This window comes from Bos indicus x Bos taurus, chromosome 22 (genome assembly GCF_003369695.1).
Source record: "Bos indicus x Bos taurus breed Angus x Brahman F1 hybrid chromosome 22, Bos_hybrid_MaternalHap_v2.0, whole genome shotgun sequence".
NCBI lineage: Eukaryota > Metazoa > Chordata > Mammalia > Artiodactyla > Bovidae > Bos > Bos indicus x Bos taurus.
Window position 1 is genome coordinate 30,935,518 of NC_040097.1, and position 19,676 is coordinate 30,955,193.

The 19,676-nt window shown below is 41.9% G+C and overlaps 1 long non-coding RNA gene across 1 annotated transcript; it reads right to left on the reverse strand.

Annotated features, from left to right (window-relative positions):
• Nucleotides 1–207: 207 nt before the first annotated feature.
• LOC113880894 lies at nt 208–11,482 on the reverse strand. The gene is made up of 2 exons (XR_003507865.1): nt 11,362–11,482; nt 208–2,387 (listed from the first exon to the last, which is right to left on the reverse strand). It is a non-coding gene; the product is annotated as an uncharacterized LOC113880894 (long non-coding RNA).
• Nucleotides 11,483–19,676: the final 8,194 nt, after the last annotated feature.

A 19,676-nucleotide genomic window follows, 5' to 3' on the forward strand; every position in this document is an offset into this window, starting at 1 on the left:
TAGGGACTGGAAGAAACAGCACCACCATACCATCTTTACAGAGCAAAGCTTTGAGTGCTTTGCACACAATTATTTTAAAAACTGTCCAGGAAACACGACCACAAGCTTTTTACAACAACTGTTTGATAAGTGCTGGTAACAAGTTAAAAAGTAATAACCAAATAGAAGAGCACACTCCTCAATAAAAATAATAACCAACGAGAGAGGTAACAAATGACAAAGCTCTGTTTTTCTTTGAATGGTAGTGCATCAGTAGGTACAGTTCTAAGTTTTGTACACCCAATTCACATAATATTCTCTTGGCTGTGTATACGCAGTCTAAGTTTTTAGGTATTGATTTAAAATATCAAGTTGTATATAAAAGCAAACTTTTATAAAAGCTACATGTCTTTTAACCTGGGGGAAAACAGATGATTGACCCAATCAAGTTTTCACCACTTATTAAAAGGATGTGTTGAACATTATGTGAAAACAGCACTGAGCAAAATTGAGCAAAATTACCCATAATTCAACTTGAAGACTTTTTTCCCCCGGCAAACTCACCAAGGAATGTTTCTTGAACGCAAACTAACCTGAACCAAAAATAATCCTTCTACGACCAAGTATGGTACTAAGTACAGCAAAATTCAATACACTTATAGCAAAACTTACCCCAGGGGAAAAGTTATATATAATATGCAACTGTAAGTCCTGGCTGAATAAATAACTATACAGTGAACAACTACTTTTTGTGGGTTAGTCGGTTGGCATGGCCACTTTAGTCAGTTAAACACATTTCAGAAGTTGTTTATTTGCAAATTTGAATCCATTTACAATACTTGCTGGGTTTTTTTCAAGGCATCGCCATAGGCCAGGACCTAGCACCCTGCCTAACCACTTATGGTCAGCACCCATTACTATTTGCTGAATCAAGACAGTGAAATGCCATGAGTCCATTTTGATTACAGTTATGCATGTCATAATTTTCCTTCATTCCCCCAAACCTCACCGATTTATACATTATTTTTGTACTACCATAAAACTCATGCAAACAGAACGTTCCTGTATGCAAAAGGAAAATGTACACTCTGTTAGGGCTATATTACCAACTCTGGAGTCTTTACCCATTTTTTTAATATGGGCTATATAGAAATCCGCTTGTAATAAAAACTGACAACTGTGACAAAAATAAGGATATAATATTAAAAATAAATCAAATGATATACAGTACTGTCATTCTGATACAGAATTTTTACACAGCAATAGTGGTACGTACAAATGACAGGGTGTCAGGCAATCCATTACAACAGACCTTTGGGTTACAGATAAAGTTTAAGTGACAACTTAATATTGATTCTAACATGGTAACTAGTGTTATGCCAGATTAAAATCAATACATCTTCTTCAAGTGACATTTTCTGGAACATCTCTAACTAGGAGACTTTTGTTAAAAAAAAATCCTTATAAAAAGAAAAAGAAATAAATGTAGTATTGTACTGGAAATGTCTTTTTTTTAAAAAAAAAAATCCCAAATCTATAAATCTAGACTAATTTGACTTCCCATTCTCTCTGTCCTTACACTGGTCAACCGTAGACCTGGCACCCACTTACATAAGCAGGTTCAAAGTTCAGGAGCAGCCCGTCTCTACTCCCTATAAGAGAAGTTTAGGGTATCTGGTTCAACTACACATTCTTTCCACTGTTTAAGTATCAGGCAAAAAAGCTTGATTCTCATCAGTGATTCTGCCAGCAAGCTCAAGGATATGGATCCTCACTTTAAAATGCTAGAGGGTCAGGGAGGGAAATGCCAAACAATAAAATGAGAGTCTTAAAACTCATTGGGGAATGAAGGAAAGAGACCCAAGTGGTGTGTGTGTGTGTGTGTGTGTGTGTGTGTGTGTGTGTGTGTGGTGGGACAGGGCTGGGGACAGGGTATGTTTAGGGGAAAAAAATTTCTGTAACAAAATAACAGATTTGTATTCTCTGCACTTCTGGGAAAATGGGTGAGTTATTGGCATTAAAAAAAAAAAAAGCCAAATGAAAAAACAAACAGGGAAATGAGAACTGTTCCATAATGTCCTGCACTTTATGTTTCTATTCAAAATGTAAATCCCCTTTCAATCAAAAAAAAAAAAAAAAAAGTGCAACATCATTTAAAAATCAAAGAGGGAAATGTGACTTAGAGAACTAAGGAAGCAATAGCATTTCTTTCTGGCATATTATCTGTTTGACACAATCACAGGTGAACAGGCTTTACAGACATTGTGTGGCTGTTCACATTTAAAGCGTCTCCTCTAAAGTGATTACTTCTGGGCTAAACATGTGTATCGGTTAAACGAAGTCCGTGAACAGGCCAAGCCAGGCAGGCATGGACACGTGTGATGCATTCTCCGCCCAAGAAATGGAACCTAAAATAAAAAAGAAAACCGAGTTAGAGCAGGAAATGTTAAAAAGGAAAAAACTATTCTTAAGGAATTTCTTTGAATAGAAGTTAGTGTTTATTAAATATTAACTATTCCTCAAACAACAGCATCTACTTTCATGTATTATCCTTTTGTAGCCTTCCAACCACTCTGTGAAGATGGCAAACACTTTAATCACACCCATCTGATAGATGAGAGACAAAAGCACAGAGAGGTTAGGAACTTGCCTGAGGTCACATATCCAGAACTTGAAGCTTGGCTGACAAGTGGACCTGAAGGACCAAGCATTTAAACAGCAAGCTACATTGTCTTTTACTTTTTCTCATATAATTCTTTTTTAGAGTGTCCTGCTACTGAAGCTCCTTGAAGAGAACATAATTTTTTGGGCACGACCACATGCGTACAATAAGCAAATAAAAATTCACTGATGATGAGAAATGTATAAATTCATACATTTGTGCAAAGATGTGAGCGAGTTCCCTGGCAGTCTAGTGGTTAAGATTTGGTGATTTCACTGCCATGGCCTGGGTTCAATCCCTGGTCAGGGAACTGAGATCCTGCAAGCCAACAAAATCAGGGAAAGAGGCAGCCCAATTTGCAGCAATGCAACAGAGCAAACCCCAGGCGGGAGAGCCAGCAGCAAAAGGCTGCTCTCACCCCAAGCACAGTTTGGTTGCCGTTTCTAAGAACCTGCTTGAACCTGGGTGAAGCTTGAACCAAGCACAGTTCAACCAAACTGAACCAAGCACAGTTCGGTGCTCGAACTAAACCGAACTGAACCAAGCACATTTCGGTGAAGCTTGAGCCAAGCACAGTTCAACCGAACCGAACCAAGCACAGTTCAACCAAACTGAACCAAGCACAGTTCGGTGCTTGGGTGACTTCCTGAAGTTCAGTGCTTGGGTGACTTCACCTGAACTTGGGTGAAGCTTGAACCAAGCACAGTTCGAACCGAACTGAACCAAGCACAGTTCGGTGCTCGAACTAAACCGAACTGAACCAAGCACATTTCGGTGAAGCTTGAGCCAAGCACAGTTCAACCGAACCGAACCAAGCACAGTTCAACCAAACTGAACCAAGCACAGTTCGGTGCTTGGGTGACTTCCTGAAGTTCAGTGCTTGGGTGACTTCACCTGAACTTGGGTGAAGCTTGAACCAAGCACAGTTCGAACCGAACTGAACCAAGCACAGTTCAGTGCTTGGGTGACTTCACCTGAACTTGGGTGAAGCTTGAACCAAGCACAGTTCAACCAAACCGAACCAAGCACAGTTCAACCAAACCGAACCAAGCACAGTTCGGTTGCTGTTTCTAAGAACCTGCTTGAACCTGGGTGAAGCTAGGTTGAGGAGGGTCAACTAGCAACTGGTGTGGTCGTTCTCTGTGCCAGGGGCAAGTGAAGGACTCACAAAACATGTATGCTTTCTAGAGGCAAAGAGCAAAACCCACCCTTCTTCCCATAGGAATGGTGCCCCCTTGAGAATCTGCCTGCTTTACAAGGGATAGGGAGAAAGTTTAACTGTAGGCCTGCAAGTGGTTGAGGATAATGAAATGAGATGGCAAATTACCCAATTGAGGGTAATGTGAGAGAGGACAGCTACTGCAATCTCATGCCGTCAGGGGATCCGTCCACAGCTGACATGCGGCACAGAAATGCATCCTTCCTGCCTCCCAGCTCAAATGCTTCCTTTGGTATCATGCTAGCACATTTCCTATTCCACCAAAAGAGACTGCCCCACAAGAGTGATCTATCCGTACAAGAAAATCTTGAGATGCATCTTCCAGATGCCTTCGAAATCATTTCTTTCTGCATCAAACAAAAGGCTGAACAAAAGGCTGTCTGCAGACAGTGGCAGAACCATTCTAACCTTATTTTCAGGTTGAACTGATTGGATGGATCCAATTCTATGGGTGTTCAGCAATGGTCAAGGCTAATTATTCTGGGCATTATCTTTGGATGCTACCATGCTCATGTGCTCCTTACCTTTTTCTTTCTTCTTCTCTTCCTCTTTCTTCTTTCCTGCCTTCCATTTCCAAAATGGTTCTGGAAGGGCCAGGGAGATGGTTGAGATCAATAAATACCAAGGGAAGAGTAGGCAGGTGGGGGTGGCACGTGGTGAACAGGCAGGACCATCCCAGTTCCTCTGTCCTTTTGTGAGAGCATTACTTTTGAGGTTCAAAGGGCAGTGTCTCCATGGGGGCACATGGCCATCGGTCCCATGCAGACACGGGCTAGAATGGTTCTGTCACTGTGTGTGTCAAAGGGTCCATGGAAGGCCGGCTCATTTGTTGCCACTGAGAATATATCAGAGGAGGTGGGGGCAGCAGGAATGGCTTGGACAATTACAAGTGGATGGCATGAGACATAATAACTCATGACTTTGGCCTAGAGATTTTGAGAGATTCCTTTCGCTGAGCCCCAAACTACTGCATGAACCAGCGGTTCTCAGTCTGGGGTGATGCTGCCCCCAGGAGACGGCTGGCAATGTCCAGAGAGGCAGTTTTGTGTGTCACAGTGCAGGGAGGGGGCATCTGGTGGATAGAGGCCAAGGATGTTGCTAAACATCCTACAACTCAGGGGACCTTTCCCATGTCAGAGTTATCTGTTCTCAAATGTCCACAGTGCCGAGGCTGAGGAACAAACACAGGTGGCAAGGAACAGGAGCCTGGAAAGGGTGAGTGCTACCTGTAACAAGCATGTCAAACTGTTACACGTGGAGAACACCAATCAGGTGTCTCCTGTTCATTCGTTCAACAGACTCCAACTGCGTGTCACCAGCACATCAGGCCCTGTTTCAGGTACTGAGGATACAGCGATGAATCAAACAAGAAAGGTCTCCGCCCAGCAATGGAGGGTCATATCAACGACAGCTACTCAGTAAGACAGTTTCAGCTACTACGAATCCCAGGCTTCAGTCTGACGCTCTGTGCACCTCGACACTGTGGTCACCCTTGGGTCTGCCACGTGGGTTCTCAGCAGCAAAAGCAGCAGGAAAGAAAAATGACTCGCACCGGCAGCCTGCCGCAGGCCAGGCCACAGCAAGGCATGATGTCTGAGTGTCATGCTAAAGCTGGGTGCCAGATTTCTGTCTCCCTGTGACACAAGCTAAGTGGCTTCCTCTTGAGATGAAGCAACACAGCTGACCGAGGTCATCAAGCCACAAAAGGGACATGTCACAGTCAAACCCATCTCCATCTTCTTCCAAATACCACCAGGCCCAGATTCCAGGCCCTGAGAAGAAAAGGGAATCTTTTAGTTTTGAGTGCATTAACACTCAGCCTGGTACAAAGGACACACTCAAAAATATATGTGTCAAATGCTTGTCTTCTACCCCAATCCCACCATAGGCTGTGACCTCCCTGAGGGGTAAAAAGGTGACCTTCTCAGCTCCTGCGGCTCCACCTTTGTCCTAAATTCCTCTGCCTGGCACTGATCAATGCCACCAAACTCAGAAACCAAAGGCTCTTGCTTATGCAGAGTCCCTCCAGGGTCTAGGAAGGGCCCTGGCAATGTGTTCTCAAGGTCATGTGTTTTTGTGAAACCTTCAAAAATGTCTATTATTCTTTTTCTTACCCAGGGCATCATGACCGTGTAAACATCAACCTACATTTGCTGCAACTCAATTTAACACAATGATTAAACTGGCAGGTCCCTTTATACCTGGGTGCCCTTTTCTTATTTTTATCCTTTTTCAAGATTCAGCCTGTGTTTCTCCCTCCCTCACCCGAGCTTTTCTACACTGGACAAGCCTGTAGCAGTTTTCTCCTCCATCTACGTGCTCTCAATCACACACACTACGATTTCTGACATGGTGAACACCCCATAGATACCTGCCAATTTCTTGTCTGGCCCATTCACTGCTATTTCTACATTCATGTATGGCAAGCCTAGTAGCTGTCTGACAGTCACACAAGCACAAGAAAGTGTGCACAGAAGATGCATCTTTAGATGTATTAATACAGCCAAGGAGCTAATCATTCAGTACCAACGTGACGCTTTACTTTAGAATCAACTATGCACTCAAGCCAATGTTTCTAATACTGTAGATTTCCAATCAGCAAATTCTAGGAGTTACCAAGGCAGAACCTTCAGCACTCTTGAGAAGGCATGATGCCCAACACATCTGCAGCATTTTTAAAGAGAAAACAGCGCTGATATAAAACCAAAATATTATTTGTGCTCTCTCTCAAAACAGAGTCAACTGTGTTAAAGAAGGGAACACAATGGGATACTTGAAGAAAAGCTGAGTCACGTGACATAAAAAGCACTGGCCCAATAATTTTTTTCCTTAATAAAACCAGTTTTCTTACCACTTTATCAATAGAAGTATATAGTTCAAAAACATTCAAATGGTATGAGTGCATAAAATAAAAATGACAAGTCCCATACATCCACAGTTTCTGGTTTCAATAGGTCTGATGAGTGCCACTGTATGGTTTCTTTTAATTTTTTTTTCTTTTGGTAATAGGCATATATTCTCATGGTTTCCCAGGTGGCACTACTGGTAAAGAATCTGCCCGCCAGTGCAGGAGATGTAAGAGGTGTGGGTTCAAGCCCTGGATGGGGAAGATCCCCTGGAGAAGGAAATGGCAACCCACTCCAGTGTTCTTGCTAGAGAATCCCATGAATGAGGAAGATGGCAGGCTACAGTCATAATGTCGCGAAAAGTCAGACACGACTGAAGCAACTTGACACAGTACATATATTCCAGAACCCTAAATATATAATTATTGATCTGTTCCCCTCCTGTGAGCATCATGTTAACCTGGGGCCTGTGCTGACTCAAGTGGATCCAACACAGACCTGGGCCTCCCACTGCACTGTGTCCCCAGAAAAAATAAAGAAAAAACAGGGAATGGTGGGCCAGCCTCCTTGGTTGTACGGAACTGGACTTGAGTTGGGGAACCTTGAGTCTCTGGGACTAGAGGGGCATAAAAGATATGCAAGAAATAAGAGTGGTAGTTTCTGCAGGTCAAAGGGCCCCCTGACACACACACATCCTGGCAATCATGTGTGGCAGCCACCAGCACCTGTGTGGATGACGGCAAAAGAAGTTGTGTGCTTGGGTAGCTGATGAGTTCCCTAGGAGGTGAAGATGCTGCATCTCCTGTGCTGTGTCTTGATAGGCTAAGTAAAAGACGCATTAGACAGTGGTGCGCACCCGGCGTGATTCCAGCCCCCTGCAACGCCTGGGGGGACATCTAGAGGCCATGTTGGAGGTCACCACTGGGATGGGGTGCTACGGCACCTAGCGGGTAGAGACTAGGGCCGCTAGTAAACACACTGCAATGCCCAGGGCCACCCCCACAACGAGGAGCCATCCAGTCTAAACTGTCAGAAGAGCCGGGCTCAGAAGTCCTCTTGTCAACTGGAAATCATGTTCTTCAGAAAAGGAGAATGGATTAGTCAAGTTTTAAAGTGCAGCTCAAAAACAAAAATAAAAAACCAAAGCAAGTGCTAAAAAAGTGTTAACATAAAAAACAGAGCAAAATTTAAAAATAAGATTAATTTTTTGAAGGAAATATAGATTAAATTTAATATTTTAATAAAATAATAAGCAATAAAAGTACTCATCACATAATTTTAAACTTCTAAAGCCCATGAGTAAATAGCATAGGATGGACATGACTAGTCTTTGTAAGCTCTGTTAATAAAAGTGTGGGTACCAATAGAAACTAGTGTTTCTTAAACTGGAGAAAGCAATAAACAGCAAAGTATTCCCAGTAGATACGTGATTTAATAATGCACTCTTAATTATTAAAAACGAGTTGTTAAAGAAAAATCAATACGTTATAACTACCATCTGCCTAAAAATGTGTTTAGAAAGCATGCATCCTATTCCTTTCAAGTAGACTTATATTTTATTCTATTTTTGAATGATCAAATGTGAAGTTAAAAACTTTACAAAATTGTAGCCTAGGAGTGTCTAAACTGTCTAATTGATACATCAGAAACAAAATAGTAAAATGAATTCAATAGTTTCTACCTATAGGTCTTAATTTCATTCATCAAATACTGTTCACTTTATCAAAATAAATATCGGTGGCTAATGTCTAAGCCAAACCAGAATAGAAAGTTTAAAATTAGAGCAGGTATAGTCCTCACCTATTCATAGTCTTGTGCTTCTAATACACCAGTCCCTGTGACCACAATCAGAGTTAATCTATTTTTTTTTAGAAGGCAAAAAGAAAGTGGAGGGGGGAAAGTAATGAACACATCACATTTAAAAGAACTTTTATACAGCATCCATCTATATTTTTACCATCTACTAATCAACTGTAAAACTTTAGAGTAGAGTCTCACCAGGACATATTTATTTTAAAATGGGTTGTTTTTTTTTTTAAGTTGTTTTGAATAGAGTATAGCTGAAAGATACTCTGGAAGAACTAGGTTTTCATCAGGATAAGTTAATTTCACTCAGAACAAGTAACAACTCTGGAACAAGAACTAGGTTATTGAAATGACCTATGAAAATGTATTTTCAAGACAGTAAAATAACCAATATGAACAGCTGTAATATTGAGGTCTAAAAACATGGTTCAAGTGGTTATCTGAATGGGGGTAAGTTCAGATCTGACGTTAACATCTTACTTTTTCAGTACTTTCCGTTCTTTTATCACTTAATTTTACTATGAAAACTATAATCTGTTATCATAGACTTTATTATCAACAGTGTGATTAAAAGCACAGCACAGAGATGCTCCTGGGTTTATGGCAGGAGAATGATTTTGTTTTCTTTCAAAACTGACTTCGCACTAAACCTGAACTAGAAACTATAGGAACCAGGAAAATAGAATCTGGTTCTCTTGTCAAAATATCTCAACATTTGGAAACCTCATCAGAACTACAAGATGAGACAGATTTCAACTCTGGACTATTCTGTGTCATCTCAGGGAACATCTTCCCTACACAAACCCATCTGGGTTAATTGCACTGAAAAAAAAGTTCAAATTAAACATGACCACAGCTTTCACTGAAGTAGATGCCAATGGAGTGATGGACAGAGCAAAATCCAGAGCCTGTTCTCTGACCTATCGCCTTGGGACCTCAGCCACATACTGAGCCCCTGGGAGGCTGAATGTTGTACAGAGGATGGGAGAAAACCAAACCTTACTTCACAGACTTGTATTAAATGAGAAACACATCCACGACAATTAGCATCATATCGAGGATCTGGTACACCATGGCATACAAGTAGCAACTAGTACTGCTATTTGTACAAAAATAGTTACCCAGAATGTGTCATTCTTGACTTGTTTTAGCAAACCAGCTGGGGTAGCGGAGGTTATACTAACAATGTACAAAGACAACTAATTATGAAAGAACAGTGAATTAAGAGTCAACTTTTAAGCAACAGCGACTCCCATGGACAAAAGATGGCTCGTGTTGGATAAGGCTGATGAAAAAAACTGAGACCGATGCCAAAGGCGGCTGGGCAGGTTTCACCCTCCACCCCCACCCCCACCAAGGGGAATGGGGTTAGTGGTTTGGCACAGAGCCAGACAACTAACGGTTTTGAAACCTTTCCTGTCTCAAAATGGCCGGGAATAAAAGGTGCATATCATGCTTACAAACGACAGTACCGGCTCAAGCGGTCAAACCATGGTGAGGAATGGTACCAATGCAACAGGAAGTGTTTCTCAAGGAAACCACAGGAGAGCCCAAGGTCATCTTCAGATGGGTCTAAACAACCAGGGTTCCCACTACAGCACATTGAGCGAAACCCCAATTTTCTTATTTCATTCAGATAGAGTCAAAACCTTAGCTGTTATCTGTGACTGTGGAGTATGGGAAAGATATTTGGCTCCATTTCAGTTTTAAACCCTAAGCCACATGTGGGGAAAAGAAAGCAGAAGGCAGAATTCAGTTTGCTTTGAGAACATTTAACCTGTTTTTAGAGGATGTGATGGGTAGAGAGAGAACACTGCAGAGGACTGAACTCACCTCCAACAAGCCCCAGGCCTGGGACACGTCCTCAAGCACACACACGCCGCTCCCCACCCACCCCTGCACCCTGGACCCCATGTAGCTGCTGGTAAGTGAGGATGTACTAACGGCACAAGAAGAGCAAGGCACCTGCAGCCTGGCACCCCTGGGGATTTGGCTGGAACCATACTGGGTTTCACACGCTTTGTATCTGAAGGACACGGATTCTCCAGGTTCCACAAACTTCTCTGCTCCCTCCTACCTGCCACCCACCCACTTCTGGAAGTCCTACACAGCTCTCTGGCCCCTGCAGACAGGAGGGTCTGCAACACCTGAGGACACAACCTCTGCAGCCCCATCCGATACTGCCGTCACTCCTGCCACTTCCTGTCAATAACTTTCCAAAAATGGTGTTTAGGTCATTGTGATATGGAGCTGTTAGAGAGGAAAATAAACTGGAAAGGTAAACATCATGAATCTCCAGGGTTGTGAACATTGCATCCTGTGGAGAGAGTCAAAATGTAGGACTTTCAAGTTAAAATACAAGTGGATCATTTTCTACAAAACCCATGGATCATTTTCTACAAAACCCAAAGCACAAACTTATGTGCTTCTGCCTTTTCAGTAGGTCTGATTTCAGCAAAGAAGTATACACAGTATTTTATATATACACACATATATGTATATAAATGGTAATATATATACATAAATGGTCTTTTAGGATATAAAATACATTCATATATCCAAAAGTAATATATATTTATATCCTAAAACTGTTAAGCAAAATTCGGTATTTCAAATTATTTTTATGAAATGTTTCTAATGCCATGAGAATGAAGATATGTAAATGATTAGTTAAATAAGGATGGTAAGAATACAGTTCTCTCAGATGGAAATGGAGAGGAGAATGGAAGAGGTTTTCCACTTCATCTTCTCTGATTTCCAATTTCTAGCACATTTCATGTCATAGAGGCCTTGCTTGGAGTTGAGTAACTGAAATGTAAGAAAACCAACAAGAACACATATATACTAACTTTACGAGTCATCGGATGGCAACTGTCTCCCACTTTGCCCATCGGTGTGCAAATCCGTATGCTCTTAACCCAGAGACTAACAGCACAGCACATGCCTCCACCACACTGGGGGTCCCTGTCGCAGGCCTGAAATGTGATAAGCAAACAGATAAAGATAATCAGAATGACTCAGGCTAAAATTAGCAGTAAAAAAAAAAAAGCTCTTTTAATATCTCACAGCTATGATTTTAATAATCTTGCATGTTTATAAAAACTGTAATCATTTATTTGAACATATTTACAATAAAATCTGATCAGAGATTTTCCCACTTGGTGAAAAAAAAAAGCCTAAATAATGGCCCACAGAGTATGAAAATTATAAACCCCAATACTTTTTTAAAAAATCAGCTCTCTTTTTCTAGTGCTTTATGGATGAAACAGCTTTGAACTTGAAGTTTATATTGGTCTTTTACCATACGTGGCCATTAGGAACTACATAAATTGAATCACAAGATTTTATAACTATTAACGGTAGAATAAAGTGGGCCCAATTTAAAAAAGAGATTTAAATGGTCTCTAAATCTATCATGAAATGCTCCAGATCCGTAAAGATACCGATGTAAATTTAAAAGTATAACTCCTTTTCTCTTTCAAATATTTGCATTTTGGTTCATGAGATTTAACGTTTCTCACACCTCTGACTTGATTTTCACCATTTCCTTTTGAAAGAAAGAAATTTCATAGGCTGAGAATGGCCAGACCAAGACTTTTGCCTTATGTTACTCTTTTTTTTTTTAGGTGAGTAACCTGCAAAAAAGGAAATTATTGGCTTAGGGTATACATATGTGTACAATATAAGATTAATGAAACTATTCTGAGATCCATCAGATTTAGAAATGCAAGTGAAAGATTCAATTATCAACAGTGAATACTCAAGACACTTGTTCCTAATATAAAAATTGTAAATACATATAATCAAAGAATCAGCTATGGAGGAATTTCCTCACTTGACTAAACAGAAGTAAATAATGAAGTGTAAACTTATTTGCATAAAAGTAGATCCAAAGAACTATGGTTCTTTCCTAGAACCATCCATAAATAGGATGCTTTGTTTGAATGGTGTTCAGTAATCTGTTTTGTTAGTGTTAAGGTGAGAACATCCTATACTATATATGTAAGAAGCTAAGAAATCTATAATTTAGACAAATTTAAGCGCAGATTTAATGCAAATAACTAAGATACTTCTTCAGAGTTCTTAGTTTTGGAGAAGCTATAATTTCGCAAAAGACAAATATATGGGGATACTCATTATTTTTTCATTAAAGTGATCAGCTTTATTGTTTTATTTCCCCCATTAGAATTTTTTCTTGGGCTATTTAGTATTGGATAAAAACTGTAATTTTCATCTTGGGGTGTTTAGACATTTATAGGAAAATATACAAACAGTTCCATTTTTCCAGTTTTTATCTGAACATCAGAAATCACACATACGTAGCCATTACATTCCATAAATGAGATGTTCACTGTACGATCTTTTTCAATACAGTTTTAACAAATCTATGTGGACATATAAATCAATTCAAAAATAACCACATTACTACTCCCCAAAAAGTAAATATTTAAGATGGAGGTTTTAGGCAATATTTTATTTCAACAGATTCTTAACACCAGGAATTCTGAAGCCCCACTAGCTCTTTTAATAAGACAATCAAAATCCAGCCAAAATCTCTTAAATTTCAATCACTTGGATTTTAAACATCCTAGAGATGACATATCTAGATAAGTTACTAGGTTTTTCATTTGACTCCAGATGGTTCCTGTCATGGAAACATAACTATATTTATTTACTGCCATGCTGTTTTAGAGAAATTTTTAAAGATCCTTTTATTTTCTAGCACTGTTTTGCAACAAGAAAAACAACACATATAATCGCATATAGCCAGTTTAAATTTTAACAGATAAACATTCAATGTGATAAAATTTCACTTTGTAATAAAAAAGTTTCAGTTCTTGGAAATACTTATAAAGACTTGCATGGGTTTATATATTTTTAATTAGACAGCTGTTTCTTAATGCCCTTCATCTTTAACCCACTGCAAATCTATTCAACTGGTGTTGTCTTGTGAATGGAACAAAAAGATACTTATATTACAAAGGAATTTGGGGCTCAGAGGATTAGCAGAAATTTAAAGAGCCAGCAGGGGAAGATGAGGGAAAACCAATCAGATTTCAATTCTCATGTATTAGAAAGACTTGTAAAAACTTTTTTTCAACCACATGGACTGACAAAGCTATTCAAATACATCTATATCTGTAAAAATCTCTACAAACTATACTAATAAATATCACAATACTTATTAAGTATCTCTTGGCCATAACCCAAATATCTATTGGTTGTAACCAAATACTGTTATAATACAAGGACTTTCAATGTGCTATAAGCATATGGAGACAATAGTGCTGAATTTTGTCAAGACAACGACAGTTCCCTTAAATTTAAATGGTATTTCATTATCTGTGTACTATCATTTCAAACATAAAACTTTTTTCTCTAAACCCTATTATGTGAACTTAGATATTTGAAATAATTTAATGGGGGTGTAAAATACTTTCAGACTTATTAGAGTTGAACAATCAGGAAATGGTAGCGATTCTGCATTGTTGGCATAAAGTAGACATTTTCATTTTGTGCTGTAAAGTTATCCTTCGGATCCACACAAAGAAAATTGTTGGTGGACCTAGGAGAGAACTGAACTAGTTCCTACTTCCACAAATGATGACATCTCTCTAAACTGAAACATCTACAGGATCACCTACTCCATAACTAAGCCAAAGCACTGTAGGTGCGTTTATCAGGAACAGGAAACGGAAAACTTTTACAAGGAGAAGCTCAGGACGTTGGGGGGGAAAAATGAAGAACGCTGGAACTGAGAAGAAAGGACCCACGTTGCTTTTCAAAAGTGCACTTATGACCTTGAACCAAGTTATTTCAAAGGGATTTTGCAGAGAATGCTTTGGGGAGCAAACTCCTCAACCGCAGAATTAAGTCTCCCAGGATCTGGGGGTACTGGTCTTGCCCCTTTACATTTTAAAGCACTTAAATTTTAAGGACAGAGGCTGGAAAAGCTGGGGCAAAGTGCTCGAGAAAACTGCCAAAGGCAACTTCTTTCAACTTAAGAGGAAAAAAGACCAAACGCGAGGACAGAGGGGCAGGCGAGCGTGAGAAGGTGGTGGGGAGCGACCGTGGGCACTTCTTCCAGGGAGCGCCCGATGTCCTGGCCGCCCGCTGCTTAGGGATCAGGGCATCCTCCAAGTGCTCCAAGGGGCGAGTGGGGCAGGTGTCCCGGTCCAGGATAACCCTCCCGTGCCCCCACCTCCCGGTCGCTGTCCCCACGCCGTCTCCCCCTGGGTTCCCGCCCCCACGACCCGGCGGCACGAGGAGGGCGCGCATCCCGGGTGGACAGGTGCGCCCGGCCGCTTACCCCGGTGATGACCGCGGCGTCGCCGGCGGGAGGTGTGAGCAGCAGCGGAGGCAGCAGCAGTAGGAGCAGCAGGCGGGCGCAGCGCGGGCTTCTCATGGCGCCCTCGGGCCTGGGCGGCTGTTGGGGGGCCGTTGGGGACGCACGGGCTGGAGCGCAGAACGCAGAGCGCCGGGCGGGCCACTCACGCGATCCTGCCGGCGGTTATAAAGGCGAGCCCCGCCGTGACTCACGCAGCCGCCCGGCCGGCCGCACGCGCGGGGGCATGGCGCGGGCACACCCCCGCGCCCACCCCCCTGCCCCGGCTCCGCTCGCGGCACGGACTGCTCGCGTCCCTGCCGCGCACGTGTCGCCGTGGTCCCGGGCGCCCCCACTCGGGGCGCTACGCAGGCAGCGCCCCCCGCGCGGCGCCCGGCTCGCGGCCAGCCCCTTGGCTCGCGGCCAGCCACTTGCCTCGCGCCGCGGCTGCCTTCCGCACGCGCCCGCACGTCTTTTTTGGTCAGATACCCCCTCTGCTGTCCTGGTTTCCCCAGCTCCACGTACTCAGCGCTGCAAACTTGCAGCTCATTTGCTCTCCAGATGTCTAGGGAGTGCCTACTAAGGTGCTGGGCGCTGTGGACACACCGGGGGAGCAAGGGAGGAGCCAAAAGCCGCTCAATGTATTAATTTCTGTATGCCACCTACAGCCACTTGGTTTGTCCTTAGGGTCCAGTAACTGAACAGAAAAGACAGACATCAAACAAACAACCTGGAAACGTGGAAAACAAGGGGCAAAGAACAAAGGGAGGGCAAAATTACCCCTCATCCCACATCCCTGACGACACTGAGGGATTTGTCCTTCTAGCTGTGGGAGTCCAATTTATTTCTTTCAAGGACTGTCCTCCCTTTCTGCTCACATCTGTTCCCTACCCTCTGCTCTCTGATTTTCCTCGCATTCATTTCTTCCCTTTAACATCGCGCCAGCTTCAGGCAGAGCAGTTCAGGATGATGCTAAAGCGAAATGAGATCGCCAAGCTCCGGATGCCAGCCTGAGGCGCCTTACGCTGTAGGTAGGCAGCTCTCTTACTTTCCAGTCCAAGATAATCATCTTTCAGTCTTTATAAGACGCGATACGACGTTACTGGGATTCGTTCATTTGTGTAAGTATGATTTGAGTGCCTATTGGGTTCTAGGACCCCTATGAGAGGACCAGTGAGAGCTTCCCCTTCCATTGTGACCTCCAGTCTGGCTTCAAGAATCTCAGCGTGTTTATCCTCAAGGAAATTCTTTCGAGAATACCTAGGTGTGACCACTCCAGACTTGTTTCCACCGAAGTTCTGGGAAGCTCGACTTTATTCCTTGAAACCTCAGCTTTCCCTGGCCCTATTGAAAAGCAGATGTGTCTTCCAGTTTCTATAATAAATGCAGTGGGGAGAGTCGGGACAAAGTTACTTTCAGACTGTGGGGCTCCCCCCATGCCAAAGCATTCAGACTAAATGTGGAAAAAAAATTTTTTTAAAGGCAATTATCCGAATGTTAAACAGCTGAGTATTTGGAAAACTAAAATTTTGACTGATTTTTAAAAACCCTTTTCATGCATGTTTTTATGTTTGAGAAATGTCTTGAAAGAGAAAACAAAAAAATATCAAACTTTTTTTTTTTTACATTAAAAATTTGTAAAAATTGGGTTCACGGTTAAAGTAAGTGGAAACAGTAGCAAGTGACAGATCCGTGGAAAGTTTCATTTTCCAATCTCCATGCCAATGGTAGCATGGGAATGCTGCCGGGTAAATGTAAAAACCAGTCAACATGGATTTTAACATTCCTACAATTTTTTTTAATGGTCTAATTTATATTTGTTACTGCTGAATGCCAGTTTGGGTATCCCCTGCTTCTCCAGGCATACAAAACAGGCTATGTCTCCAGAGTAAAGTCAGTTTTCAAAAGTAGAAGGCTTCACACACTGCTGTTTGGAAAACAATCCTCATAAAGATGTTTTGAAACAAAGTTGGAAACACTTAAAATTCTTAGAGTTGGTTTGGTTTCATGTTGATTCTTTTGATCCTGCTGTTTCTTCTAATTGTTTTAATGCTTAGAGGAGAAATGAAGGCCTCTGATATGACAGATCTTTGTATCCATGGCCAAGTTAAAATATTGAAGTCTGAAAGTTGGTTGCATCTCATAAAGAGAAAGATGGAAAGCTGAGTTTAACTAGTTCATAAACATCAGCTAGGGAAGCCATTGTTGAAATAGAAATTGAAGAGTAGTTTGACTATTCTATTCTCTTTCTTACTGTTAATTTTGCCACGTGATCAATGCAGCCTTGGGATAACTATAGAAAGAAAACCAAACTTTGTGTAGTTTAGAATCTAGATTCCTGTTTTCTAGCAGACCATCAAGGGAACAGGTGAATTGAAGGAGCAGTACAGGAAAGTCCCTAGACCTCAGGATTGTAAATTAGACTGAGCTGGATTGGAATTCTCAGTGACCAGTGGGCAAGCTGTTTAAAAACTTCACTAAACCTCTGTTTTCTCACTTGTAAAATGGATAAAAATACCAATCTCATGGTAAACAACCTCCATGGGGTTTAAATAGGATAATACCTATAACATGCTTAGCACAGTCTTTAGAACATACTAGGAGCCCTGTTAAGCATGAAGGTGAAAGTGAAGTTGCTCAGTCGCGTCCAACTCTTTGCGACCCCACCGATGGTAGCCTACCAGGCTCTGCCGTCCATGGTATTTTTCAGGCAATAATACTGGAGTGGGCTGCCATTTCCTTCTCCAGCGGACCTTCCCAACCCAGGGATCGAACCTGGGTCTCCTGCATTGCAGACAGACACTTTACCATCTGAGCCACCAGGGAAGCCCCTGTTAAGCATAGCCTCCTATTAAGTCTTATCCTTTGGTGTTCTCTGACAACTTCAGCCAACACAGTTTTTTCTGTCTTGCCCACCAGATTAGATTAAATCCTAAATCTAACAACTGGTGTCCTTATAAGAGAAAGAAGAGGGATACCTGGACACAAAGCGACACAAGGAGAAGGCCAGGTAAAGGTGGAGGCAGAGACTGGAGTAATGCATGTAGAAGTCAAGAAATACCAGGGATTACCAACAACCACCAGAACCTGGAAGAGTCAACAAAAGATTGTTCCCTAGAGCCTTCAGAAGAAGCATAGTCTTATTGACATCTTGATTTTGGACTTTTAGCCTCCAAAACTGTCAGAGAATAAGTTTCTATTCCAGGTGAGGGAGGCTGGAGGGGTGCACAATGCATGTGTACTCAGTCGTGTCCAACTGTTTGTAACTCCATGGACTGCAGCCCACCAGGCTCCTCTGTCCAGAGTTTTCCAGGCAAGAATACTGGAGTATCCTACATTTCCTACTGTAGGAGATCTTCCCAACCCAGGGATCGAAACTGCTCCTTCAGCATCGGCAGGCTGATTCTTTACCACTGAGCCACCTGGGAAGGGTGCACACCAGCTCTCAAATGCCTCTATCTGGAAAAAAAAAAAGCCTCTGAAATTGGCATATATCATTTCTGCTCATGTTTTAATGGCCAAAAAAAAAAAAACCAAAACCGACTTAGTCTGTCTTCAAGGGACAGGCAATGAATGTGAGTCTGTAATACCCTCTGTTTTCTGAGGAACCAGAAACTGGTGAACAGCACCATATTTTACAGGAAAGGGATCATTTGTGGTTTATTCTCTCTAATGAGCATGTAATAGGGAAAAACCTTTGCATTCTATTACAAGTTAACCACTAAAGGGATGTCATCTCTAAGTTTAAACTATACATAAAGGGCTTCCCTGGTGGCTCAGATGGTAAAGAGTCTGCCTGCAATGCAGGAAACCTAGGTTCGGTCCCTGGGTTGGGTAGATCCCCTGGAGAAGGAAATGGCAACCCACTCCAGTAGTCTTACCTGGAGAATCCCATGGGCAGAGGAGCCTGGCGGGCTACAGTTCATGGGGGGTTGCAAAGAGTCAGATATGACTGAATGACTAATACACACACATACATACATGATGGTCCATCTCTGGGAACCTTGCTTCCCAGGTAATGAGTATCAGCTGAAATACTTTTCTTTAGCTCACAGGAAACATCCTGACCAGGCCCACCCATGAATGACTGCAGGGAGAAATTAACTTATCTCCTCTGGAGGCTGATCGGAATCAGGAAATGTTTGAAGTTACTTCCTCCCCTTTTAGTATACAAGAAGCCTAAATTCTAACTCAGGCAAGAGGGTTCTTTACAACAAAGTCCACCATCTTTTCTGTTTGCTGACTTTCCAAATACAGTCACTATTCCTTACCCCAACAACTGGTCTCTCAATTTACTGGCCTGTCATGCATCAAGCAGTATGAGCTTGACCTTGGTAATAAACATAATGAACTTCTGCCGGGGTCCAGCCCCAGCTGATCCAGGGTATTCGAAGGAGAGATGGCATCAGCGAGGATCAGGAAACAACTGCTTAATTAAACGTTAACTAAGGATATAAAAAGTAATAGAATGAGGATAACTCAGTGAGGAAATTCAGTGGAGAAAAGAGGCTGAAATAAGGATAGCTCAGTAGGAAAATTCAGTAAAGAAAAGAGGCTGAACAATTAATTCAGCCAGAAGGTAAGAGAAAGAACGACATGGGGAGACCAAGTTTCGGTGAACAAGGCCCGCACTTTATTTTCCAAAGTAGTTTTTATACCTTAAGTTATGCATAGAGGATAATGGGGGAAGGGTAGAGTCATGCAGTAAGCCAGGCTTTCTTCCTGCAAACTTATCATATGCAAAAGTTTAGGTGATTTACATCATCTTCTGGCCCGGAGGCCTGTTAACATTTTAAGAAACTTGTTTTTCTGTAAAGGTGATTATTCTAAAGTCAGGCA